Source organism: Leptodactylus fuscus, chromosome 5 (genome assembly GCF_031893055.1).
Source record: "Leptodactylus fuscus isolate aLepFus1 chromosome 5, aLepFus1.hap2, whole genome shotgun sequence".
NCBI lineage: Eukaryota > Metazoa > Chordata > Amphibia > Anura > Leptodactylidae > Leptodactylus > Leptodactylus fuscus.
The window spans coordinates 215,184,436-215,197,682 of record NC_134269.1 but is presented as its reverse complement, the minus strand read 5'-3'; the positions used below and the strand labels follow the sequence as shown (position 1 = coordinate 215,197,682).

Sequence of the window (13,247 nt, the reverse complement as noted above, 5' to 3'; positions counted from 1 at the left end):
GACACTAAATTGTGCCCATGTTACAGTCTAGGAGCGGTATAACACTGGCCATATACGTGCAATAAAAGTCATCCAAATCCATGGTCATCAATAGGATTGGGTGATGATCTCATGTGTATGGGGGGATTGGGGTCCTCCTATCTGTCTCCCCGATGACAGATTTCAAAGTAAAGAGGGATCCTGTAGGTTGGTCACGGAAACTGAGCATGCCCTTGGTTGGGGTTGGAAATGTAGTTATTGTTCAGCCAGGATAACATTATTTAGAGTGCATGATACAAAACTTCTGAATGCAAATATAATGGAGGGATTTATCTTTGTTCATCTCCAACGGGAAGAGGTAAAATGATTTTCTGGGACTATGATATAGGTCATCAATAGTAGATCGACTGTGGTCCAGCTCCTACCACAATAAAGTTTGCTGCATTTGGACAAGAGGTGCATCCTCAGCACTGCATATCAAGCACAGCGCCATACACTGAATAGTGGTTGTACTTGGTATTGCATCACAATCACATTGATTTGAGTGGGACTGAGCTGCAGCAAAATCATGGAACCAGTTTAGGTGACATGGCTGGCTTGAGAAGAGGAAGCAAAGCTAACACTGGAGCATTGGATTCTTCAAACATTTGATCAGCAGGGGTGTGAAATAGTGAACCCCGACCAATCTGATATTGATGACCTATCCTATACAACTAAACATTATCAACATCTGAGAGAACCAGATCGGTCTCCCAATATGATGTTGCAGGGTGACAATGGGTTTCATGATGGTGGATCCTACAGACTAATGGTCACAATTGGTTGGGGGATCTATGTTGTCATTGTCATAATGTTGTGTGAAGAGAGACCTCCCCATGCCTGAAGGCTGCTGGCTAACAAACACAGTTAACTAGTTATATTCCATGACCCATTGTGACTTATTGCATCTAAGCTGTTGTGGTTTGTGAGTGCCGCCATATTGGAATGGATCACTGTCCCTTTATGATGTTCTCATGAGAGCTGGGAGCCTATGACATATTAGATATTGCCACATCCAGAAATGCCTGAACTATCAAAAATATAAAAACTGCATGGTGATCACGTAACGAAAAAAAAAATCCAAAAAGCACAAATTGACATATTTTGGTCAAAGCAAGATAACTATGGGCTTCGCAGCAAGGATTGGCAGGGCCCAGATTCATAGGGACTCTGGTAAACACAAAGATTGGTCAGGATGACTACCGGTCACTCGGAGGGGGTCAGTGGAGGTGTGGGGTGTGTAGGTTCCTATTCTGAGGTCAGGTTGGGAGCAGGTGTTCCCTGGGTGAGGTGCTGCACCAGTTGGATTCAATGGACTGTACTCTATGGTGTCGTTAATAAAGATTGACTAATGTCACAATAAAGTTGTCACATCACTGTTTGATGTGGTTCTTTATTCTACATGAATGGGATTTATCATATGCTCTCCTTATATTTTCACAGAATAAACATGTATCTAAGCTACGGCAACAAATGTGACTGCAACACCGGCAAAAGCATCAAAAGGATTGAAGAGACCTCGTCTGGTAAGGAGTGGTAACTACAAGGTTTGCATTGGATCTCATCTTCCAGGGGCAGTGCACGTTTTACCTCCTTTCAATTGGGTTCCCTTCAATTTTTTTGTAAGTTTATTGTAGTTTCTTCTGTTTTGTGTCTACAGGTCTTAGGCAGACCTATGTGTCTTGGTGGTTGTAGACCACACACAAATCATGTATAGTCATTTTCTTTAGTATCTAGGGTTGAGCGATTGGGATTGTAAAAGATCGGATCGGGATCAGTGATGGAGCAAATCTCATGATCGGGATCAGCTGGAAAATGGTCGGAAATCAGAATTTGAAATCTCAAGATCGGCTCAACCCTAAAAGTGACTTTTCCCATAGAGAAGCATTGACTAGGGTTGAGCCATCGGGATTGGAAAAGATTCCGATTGCAAATTTCACGATCGCGATCGGGTTCAGCTGGAAAATGATCGGAAATCGGATTTTAACATTGATCTTGAAATCTCAAGATCGGCTCAACCCTATTAGTATCCCTTTTATTTGCTTCCGCTCTTTGTTACATACTTGCAAATAGTAGTTTGTACCTGGCCCAGGAAACTGAGGGTGCCCCACATAAAATATGTACATAAAATGGCACAAGGTAGGAACTCATTCACAGATTTTGAGCATTTCATGAGCTTCAGGTTACACCCCTGTATACATGTATATATGGCCAAGATGTAGAGGGCAGATGGGGGCATTAAATGTACAAATGGATATGTTTGGATGTTTGTGTGTTTGTGTTTGGATGTTTGTGTATCAATCACGCAAAAACGGCTGAACAGATTTGCATGAAATTGGCCACATACATAGATAGGAACCCCGATTAAAACATAAGCTACTTTTTATCCCGGTAAATGACGTTACTACATGACCGCAGTGAAGGAATTTAGGTTCACACTACACTAAAGGACCTGTGATGACATCATCACAGGTCCTTGGGCCATTCTCAGATAGGATCATGCTAGGCAGTGGGTGGAGCTACATGCTATTTTGTGGGCGGAGCTATATAGGATGAAGCTGGACAGTGTGAAAGCTGAAGAAAATGGAGTCTCATAGAAGATCAGGAGACTACAGAACATGCAGACTGTGTGAGGGCAAGAGGACTATATCAGGTGTAGAGTTTCAGTGAGTATGACGGGGAATGTGTTGTTCTGCCTCTGATGGGGGAGGGGGGAGAACTTCGGCACATTTCAGCAACATCCGTTCAGTCCTTTGTAAGACAGAAGCTGCTCACACAGTCATATAACAAAACCCCCGTAATCACAATTGCCCGATGTAGCAGAGTTTAGGCAGTGTTGTAGCACACCTCTATAGGCTCTACATATGCAAACCTGTACATACAGCTGGGTATCCTATGCATATGCATCAATGTAGCAGAGCCGAGACCCGGGAACAGGCTGATCAAACTGTTGCAAATTTCTGCAACATCCGTTCAGCCGTTTCCAACACAGAAGCTGCTCAGACACTGACATAAGAACATCTCTCTAATCCAAATGGCCAGATGTAGCAGAGCTTAGGCAGCGCTGTAGCACAGCTAAGTACGCTCTCCATATGCAGAGATGTACATACAACTGAGTATGCTGCGATGTAGCAGAGCCGAGACACGGGAGCAGGTGGATCATCCACAACAGCAATTGGCTCAATATAAGTGGCTCAGCGCTAACACCAAACCGCAGATGAAGTCGCAGGCAGATGCTAGTCCATAATAAGATCTAAAATAAAAGTAGTGCATTATTTATTCTACATAATAAATGCAATTAACCTTAAAATTAAGATTCTAGAATTGATGTTTTATGTTTGTCTGTGTGGGTCAATCCAAATGCACCAAGTACAAATTTGAATTGGATGTGAGATTCAAATTTTAGAGGCATAAGACTCTGGTAAAGGTGATCCCACTTCAGGACTTTGTCTGTTGAGCTATGGAATAAAATGCCCCTGTAGGAGACATATACAGTACTGTCTAGATGTATTTTCTGAGGTGTTAACCCATGACTTGGAGAGTCTAATGCCCCCATCCATGCATTGTATTTGTTCTCTCCAGGAAATTCAGGTTTTCACATCCCTAGAAGAGAACTCTTCCATTGCTATAAAACTATCCGACAGGGGTGCGAATATTGTGTTGAGGGTAAAACTCAGGAAACGTGTCATGCTTTACTTAGTAACAGAGTCTCTTACAAAGTGCTGACAAGAGATCCTACTGATCATGATCTGTCAGAACTCAAAGAAATATTGACAAATGTACTCAATTGATCATATATAGAGGACTTTGGTTATTTGCTTCCTGTAATCCTATTCTAAGGATTGGGAAACCCCTTTAAAGAGGAGCTTTCATCAGTTGGGGTATATGCGGTTTTATACACTGCTAGAAAGCTGACAGTGCGCTGAATTTGACTATGGACGAGTACGATCAGGAGGGGAGGAGGCGTTGCTCCCCGCTCTCACAGTACAGCGCTTATAGGCACTGCTGTGAAGAAGGGTGTTCCTGACGGACTGTCAGGAACCCCCTTCTGACAGTGAAGAGCTACGGTACCAACACTGATAGCTCTTCCCCTGGGGCACAGATCGGAAAAGCCGACAGTGCGCTGATTTCAGTGCTTTGTGGGCTTTCTAGTGGTATATAAAACTGCCTGTGCCCCAACTGATGAAAGGTCCTCTTTAAGCTGGAGTCGGGAGCAGATATACCATATGTACAACCTACACAACTGCACAGGAGTCCTGCAGACAAGAAACCACTGTGCTTCCTTAAAAAAAAATAGTGCTGCCTAGTGTCTAATAAATTGCATGTATGGTACAATACTAATTCCTATCGACATCTCACAATTACTGGTGGGTTGGCATGTGGATTAGGGATTTTACAGACAGCCATGAGTATGCTAGTACCAAACTATTATCAAACTGACATTGTGAAAGATATATACTCTGTGCAATGTCTGGCACAGTCCAACACCTATAAAACATTAAGCATGCCAGCTTTAGTGGAACACATGGACACGGCAAACACTGGTGGTGCTCGGCAGAATAATCTAAGGAAATACAAGAAGTATAGGGGTCAAATAAACTGTAGCACTCACAATTTGTGTGTTAAGAACCCTTTAGTCCATCATTCCAACAGAATATGGGGGATAACTCAACGTCCATTTCACGTACACAACGCTTCCTCAAGGACTGCTTATCAGGAAGCATTAGATATGCGAAATGGCCATTGCCTTATCTCCATATCTATATACGTGCTGGAATTAAGGATTGAGTGCTCAGTGTTTTTGACCTTTACACCTTATATGATAGTGATGCTTCAGGAGGTTACCTAAAAATAACCAATTATGATGTCAGAGCGGCCTACATACATAGTTGGTATGTCACATCAGCTTACCTGACTTCTTATCTAACCTCTTCTGCTATCACAACATGGCTAACAACATAGGACACCTCCATGAAACAGGGGGCCAATAGATTATTCACTCTGCTGATCCCTAGAACATACACAAAAGATACAAAATTGAACATGAAAATAAGATATAAATGACAATACAGCAACAGTCTAGTAAATGTAAGGTTAGGTGGGTTTTGGGACCCCTTTAATATGAAACAAAAGTAACATATGAACGGAGAAAGTGAGCAAGGAAGGGATAAACTTGTGAGATATAGTCAAAGACAAGAATAAGAGATAACATACTTGCCTAACCCTTCTCTAGGGATGGGGAAGTGAGTGGCAAGACAGCCAAGTAGACCAATGAGAGTAGAAAAAATTGAGAGTACCCCTTTGGCATTCTATCAAGTGTTCCTGTATGCAGTTAGTAGAACTTAGGGCTTGTTCACATGGGAGGTGGTGGGGCTGAATTTGTCATCGGGGAGCCGCGTCACTCTCAGGTCAAAACCCACCTGCCATGACTGTCGCTTCCCCCTCATTCATTTGAGCCAACTCCGGAGGTTGCTGCCGCCTGAAGAAAGGGCAACTCGCTTCTTTTTTTCCGCTAGCGGCAACATGCTAGTGGTCTCCATAGACCACCATTGTATGGAGGCAGATTTTGAGGCGAAATCCGCTGTCAAAATCCGCCTCCTTGCCTCCGTGTGAACTAGCCCTTACAGATATGAATTCATCGAGAGATGGAATATTAGTGGATTTCCAGTTTCTAGCTATTAGTAACCGGGAGGCATGGAGGAAGTGACCGGTAAGTGGTGCGAAATGAGGAGGTATATAAGGAATTCCGAGTAGAAGGAGAGTGAAGGGGGCAGAAGGGACAATTTCAGACTGTATAAATCCACAAAGTAAGTTAAAGATAGCATGCCAGAAGGGGATAATGCGTAGATAAGACCAAAAGATGTGCAGAAGTCAACCAATTCCACCGAAACTTCTCCAACAATAAATCTTTGCAAGGTGAGTTTTCATTGCACACTATTAATGCTTAAATTTTTAATTTTTTTGGGTTGGGGTTATGAGAAACACCAGCATATATTCCAATATTCCCTTATTTGGGGTTTTATGTTTATGGTCAATACTAAGTTTCTATGGTTTTTCTATTTATCTACTTTTGCATAATAAAAATGTTTTATTTTTATAGAAAAATTCCGCTAGTGGAAAAAAAAAGCTGAAGTCAATGGGAGGCGTTTTTTTTCAGCATGGAAAATTCAGCACCAAATAAAGCACCATTTCCCTCCGTGTGAATGGACCCTTATATATAGCGGCTCCCTACCCCAATGCCAGCCATGTTGAAGACCTCACCTTGTGCATATTAATTAAAATGTATTCTAACGACCCTAGTATGGTTTTATATTACACATATAATAAAAAAAGAGCCATGTCCACCAAGTCCTATAATTCAACTACTCTAACTCTAAGCAGCCTTTTCCTATACTCATGTCTGATTGGCTTCTCCTGCAAATATAATTGACCAAACATTTGATAAATTTATTAACGCGACCTATAAAAAGGAATACATGAATTCCAGAATGTACATCCAAAACGAATAACATTTAAAGATAATTAAATAACTACAAGTACTTGCACCTGGCCACAGTAGGAGCCTAAAGGAACATGATGTGAATAACATTAAATCTCCATTAGGACAAGATGGTATAGCACCTTCAATAGCTGGTCAAATCCAGACACACAATCATTGAAAATAAATACAGTATAAAAGCACAATATATTGACCAAAATTTAAGTTATGAAATAACAATTTGCATGTGGGTCCTGAGAATGGTGCATATTAGGGCAAGGAGTTCTAATCAGTGGTGTAACTATCAGGGTAGCAGGGGTAGAGGCTGCCACAGGACCCGGGACATTAGGGGCCCGGCGACAGACGCTACCGTTGCTGGTTTTTTTCTTTTCTTAATAGGCCGTTACCAGCTGGAGTAACTTCAGCCGGTAACGGGCCCTGTTTACTTACCGATCCTGGCAGGGGCTGGGATCGGTAAGTGACACTGTGGGCCCCACAAACATCATTATTATACTTGAGGGTCTTTTCAGACCCCTGAGTATAATGATCGAAGGTCCAGGGGAGGTAAGAGAATATAAAAAACCATGTTACTTACCTTTCCGGGCAGGTTTGGGCCTTTTTCTGGAAGCTCCCTGATGTCACATGACCTGGGACGAAAAGACCCTAGAGTATAATAATTGTTCATAGGTGTCCACAGTGGGACATAATACTGTGTATAGGGTCCACTATGGGACATAATACTGTGTTCAGGGGTCACTATGGAGCATAATACTGTGTGTGCAGGGGTCACTATGGGGCATAATACTGTTGGTAGGGGCCACTATGGGAGATAATACTGTATGTAGGGGCCACTATGGGGGATAATACTGTTGGAAGGGGCTACTATGGGGCATAATACTGTGTGCAGGGGCCACTATGGGGCATAATACTTTGTACAGGGGCCACTATGGGACATAATACAGTGTGTAGGGGCCCCTATGGGGCATAATAGAGAGTGCAGGAATGTGGGGGGGGGGTCGGTCGGGGTCTTCGGTGGTCATCGGTCGGAGGGGGCCCATGCCAAAAGTTCACCATGGGACCCCACCGTTCCTAGTTACACCAATGTGTAACAATGTTCCAATGTGTATCAATGTCAACAAAGCAGGTCTGTACACATTTAGTGAATATCATTATATTTCTAAATTTCACACCTGAATGGGTTTCAAGCTTTCACTCAGTAATTGGGCCTTATTGATTTGTAACCCTGTAGACGAGATGAGGTAGTCCTTTCTGGTAGACTTATACATTGAATTATATATTACATAAACATTTTATCTTTGGCCATGTCTGTACATGGCAAGTACTATTAGTTTGGAAAGTCCAAACAAAAACATGGGCCTTTTTATCATGGTAATGCTATCTTACTGGGTTTTTTTGTGTCTGGCTAGTTTTAAAAAATTTGGGGTACACCTACATCCTTTTTTAATCATCACCCCATTTTTCATAATCAGCCAGATACAATAAAGCTGTAGCAGGCTAACAATACCAGGGTGGAAATGCCTGTGGTTTTTGGACATTCCCAACCTGCTAGTACTAACCTGATGCCACCCCAGTGCCAAGTATTACATATGAGTGTGGAAGCCAAAGATGGAGGTGGGTTAGTGGCAAAATGTACCCTAATGATCCAAATCGAAGACATCAACGATAACGTTCCAGAGATAATACTCGCTTCACTATCTACACTGATTCCAGAAGATGCTTTGGCTGGGACACTTATAGCATTGATAAACGTCAAGGATCTGGACTCGGGAGAGAATGGGTAGGTTGTTTGTCACATGGACGGATCCTTTCCATTCAGTTTAATTGAGACATCTAATAACTATTATAAACTGGTCACCACAAGTCGCTTAGACAGAGAAGAAAGCTCCAGGTACAACGTTATAATTATAGCCAAAGATTGAGGAAAACCGACCATGATAAGCACCAGGAATGTCTCTGTATCAGTTATGGATGTCAATGACAACACTCCAGTCTTTGACAAATCTTTTTATATTTCTTACATTCCAGAGAACACGCCAGCAGGAACATCAATATATAGTATCCACGCAGAAGATACCGACGACAATGAGAATGCTCAGATTCTATACTCCATCATAAACAGTAACATAGATAACATCCCGGTATCCTCATATGTGTCCATAAACTCAATGACCGTGGTTCTCTATGCCCAGAGATCATTTGACTATGAACAGTCGCGGGAATTTCAGTTCTAGGTGATGGCTAAAGACAGTGGATCTCCTCCTCTAAGCAGTAATGTCACCGTGAGGATATGTATCATTGATAAGAATGATAATGCTCCTAAGATCCTCTACCCATCACCAGACACTGAGGGATCGCCATTATTTGAGTTTATTCCTCATTCTGCTGAGAAAGGTTATCTAGTCACCAAAGTGATCGCAGTGGACGCCGACTCTGGACACAACGCCTGGCTCTCCTATCACTTACTACAAGTCCCTGATCCAACATTGTTCACCATTGGACAATATACTGGTGAGATCAGGATTGGGCGAGACCTTCCAGACATGGAGTCTTCAAGACAAAAGCTTGTGTTCCTGGTGAAGGATAATGGAGTCCCATCTCTGTCATCTACAGTCACTTTGTACTTGGTTATGGCTGAGACTTTTCAACAGGTTGTTCCAGAGATAATACGGCAACCCAATAACTCAGTAACTACTTCTAGTACATCATTCTACCTGGTAATAGCTATAGCCTTCATCTCTTTGTTATTTACTGTGTCGGTATTGATCACAGTCATCTATAAATGTAGAAAGACTCATCGTACAACATCTTTAGGACCATGCAGTAGAAATGTGTATCCTCAGTTCACCCTGGGATGTCCTTTTGAGATCAGTGATACAAGTTTACCTTTCCCATTCTCATATGATGTGTGTGTGACTCTGGACTCCAAGCAGAATGAAATTGCTTATCTGAAACCAGTGCAGAACGTCCCAACAGACAATCTCATCGATACTGGGGATGTGCCATCTGAGAACATTGAACAGGTAAGGAGAATTCGAAAGCGATATCAACGGATCTGGTTTTGTAATAAATATTGATATATTTTTATTTCATTCCTCTGTTACCAGCACTAGGTATCATTAACAATAAAGATTTTGATTTCATTTTGATATATATTGTATTAAACTGCAAATATCATTTGCTTTAGTATTTGAATTTTGCAACTGAACAGTAATGCAATTCCTTAAAAGTGCCTTGAGGTGGTGCTGTTGTATAACAAGGCGCACAAGCCGATTGTACACATGAGGTTGCTGCTGCTGGTGCTGCATTTAGTATTACAGTTTTCAGCCACAAAAACGAGGTATTCTTCACTCTTTCTGGATTATTTTTTTTAATTATTGTGGATCTGGAAAATCAGATTTCAGCTTCCTTCAAATACTCAGAGAAACATCTACTTGATCACTGTCATACAAAGGACATGGCTTGGCAAGTATTACTTTTACTCTTATTTACTTTGTATCCTGATGTTGAACCAGATCAGCTTCACTACACGATTCTAGAGGAGATGAAGACCAATGCTGTAGTGGGGAACATAGTAAAGGATTTGGGATTGAGCAGCAATGAGCTGGAATTACGAAAACTAAAGATTGTTTCTAATATCAGGAATTACTTTAATGTTAACCTAGAAAATGGCAACTTATATGTCAGTGACAGGATCGATCGAGAAGAGCTGTGCGGATCAGAACCGAGCTGCTTTCTGGACTTTGAGATTTTGGCTGAGAATCCTGTAAACGTTTATCCTGTTAGGGTTGCGATCGTAGATATAAATGACAATTCGACAAGTTTTTCGAAGGATATTTTTGAGATCGGAATAAGCGAATCTGCTTTACCCGGAGCGCGATTTATCCTGGGGAATGCGCTTGATCCAGATTTGCTTAGCAATTCTCTACAGAATTATAACTTGAGCCCAAATCCACATTTCTCATTAGCAGAAAAATCGGATTCTGAAGGAACTGGGTATCCAGAACTGCTTTTAGAGCGACCTCTAGATCGTGAGCAGCAACAAAGATATGAATTAATCTTAACTGCGTTTGATGGAGGAGAACCTGCAAAAAGTGGAACGGCCACCATTAAGATTGAGGTCCAAGATGTTAATGACAATTATCCTGTATTTTCCCAAAAATTCTACAGAACCAGTTTACATGAAAATATTCCAAGTGGTTCTTTGGTTCTCCACCTAAATGCCACTGACAGGGATGAAGGATCCTTTGCGGAAATCACATATTCCTTTAGTCGCATTCACAGAAATGCTCGCGACCTCTTTACAATGGATTCTCAAACCGGAGTTATAACAACCACAGGAGAACTGGACTATGAGACGACTAGAAGTTATGAGATGATAGTTGAAGCTAAAGATGGCGGCGGCCTGGTTGGCCAGTGTAATGTTGTGATTGACATTGTGGATGTTAATGACAATGCTCCGGAGATAACAATTACATCACTGTCCACACCGATTCCTGAGGACTCCGCACCTGGGACCCTTGTGGCTTTAATAAACGTGAAGGATTTGGATTCTGGAAAATTTGGAGATGTGAACTGTTACATAACTGATACACAGGCTCTAAAATTACTTCCATCATCCAATAACTACTACAAGCTTGTAACTGCAGGTCTACTAGACAGAGAAGGAACCTCGGCATATAACATCACAATTATCGCAGAAGATGAAGGTTCTCCTCCGATAGTCAGAAAGAAGACAATCTATATAGCTGTTTTGGATGTGAATGATAATGTTCCGGTATTTGATAAACCCATTTATATATCTTACATTGCAGAGCACAACCAAGCTGGGACTTCATTGCACACTGTCCATGCATCAGACCAAGATGATCATGAGAATGCCTAAATAATATACTCCATTATAAACACTTATATTGAGAATATCCCCGTATCCTCCTATGTGTCCATAAACTCAATGACCGGGGTTCTCTATGCCCAGAGATCATTTGACTACGAACAGTTGCGGGAATTTCAGTTCCAGGTGATGGCTAAAGACAGTGGATCTCCTCCTCTAAGCAGTAATGTCACCGTGAGGATATGTATCATTGATAAGAATGATAATGCTCCTAAGATCCTCTACCCATCACCAGACACTGAGGGATCGCCATTATTTGAGTTTATTCCTCATTCTGCTGAGAAAGGTTATCTGGTCACCAAAGTGATCGCAGTGGACGCCGACTCTGGACACAACGCCTGGCTCTCCTATCACTTACTACAAGTCCCTGATCCAACATTATTCACCATTGGACAATATACTGGTGAAATTAGAACTGGACGAGATCTTCCAGACATGGAGCCTTTAAGGCAAAAAGTTGTGGTCCTTGTGAAGGATAATGGAGTCCCATCTCTGTCATCTACAATGACCATTAATTTGGTGGTGGCCGAGAACTTTCAAGAAGTTGTACCAGAAATAAAGAAGCAACCAAGGAATTCTGAGACGTTTCATGCATCCTTTTATCTTATAGTAGCTATAGCCTTTATCTCTGGCTTATTTATTGTGACTGTGATGATTATAGCTTTTTTTAGATGCCGAAAACCTAGTATATCAACATCCTTCGGAATAAATAACAGGAACGTGTATCCTCAGTTCACCCTGGGATGTCCTTCTGAGATCAGTGATACAAGTTTACCTTTCCCATTCTCATATGATGTGTGTGTGACTCTGGACTCCAAGCAGAATGAAATTGCTTATCTGAAACCGATGCAGAATGTCCCAACAGACAATCTCATAGACACTGAGGATGTGCCATCTGAGAACATTGAACAGATAAGGGGAATTCCATTTTAAATCAGTTTAACAAGATGGTTGTTCATGTGTTATTTGGTGTTTTTTTTGTTTCATCTTCAGAATATGTATTCATTTCTAGAGTTATCTCTTAAAATAAGTGACGTCAGTCATTGAACTGTAAAATCTACGTCTACTTGCTACAATATGTCGTCAGTCAGAGATAACACAGGCTTACATGCTTTTATAAATTACTTACATGCTTTACTTTTCTAAAACTACGTGAATTTTTGAAAAAATTCTCAGGCAACAAGATAATGCTTAAGAAAAGTTTTGTCATCTTGAGGAACTCTTTCTTATAGGGTTATGTCACACTGGAAAAATAGACAGAGAACCCAAATGCATGGGTCATATACTCCTCATAGCCTCTGTTATATAATATATTGTACCCATTGTGGTGAACCAGTCCCAGCTATAGCAGCAGTAACTTCAGCATTAGTGATTGCTCTACCTCAGTGGTGCCACTTTATAACAAGACCCATCTGTCTCCAGACAGTTCATAGCCGAGTAAATTCTGTGCCTTTGATAATATAACAGCATCATGGCGTCATATTGATAGATTATTCTACTTACCACTCAATGGACAGTGGAAACTAAGAATATTTGGTACTGGTCAGAGCTGACTGCGCATGTCCACACTACAAGCGGGCATGCGCAGACGGCTCTGCCCAGGCCCGATGCCTGGCAGAGTGAATTCAGAGCCGGAAGACGCCGCGGGGAAGCTGCACAGAGAAGATTTCTAAAGGTAGGAGAAGAACCAGCGTCGATTGGCCGACTGTATAGCATTCGGCCAATAAGTGCTGGTTCTGCATCAAACTTTTCCATTCGAATAGCGAGTGGTACTCGATCGAGTACGAGTATTTCGAATACCGTAGTATTCGATTGAATACCTACTCGATCGAGTACTAC

General features: G+C 41.7%; 2 pseudogenes; both read left to right on the top strand.

Annotated features, from left to right (window-relative positions):
• The first annotated feature begins 8,031 nt into the window (after positions 1–8,031).
• LOC142204622 (protocadherin gamma-B4-like) lies at positions 8,032–9,591 on the top strand (annotated as a pseudogene).
• A 380-nt stretch (positions 9,592–9,971) lies between these two features.
• On the top strand, positions 9,972–12,341 carry LOC142204621 (protocadherin gamma-B2-like; annotated as a pseudogene).
• Positions 12,342–13,247: the final 906 nt, after the last annotated feature.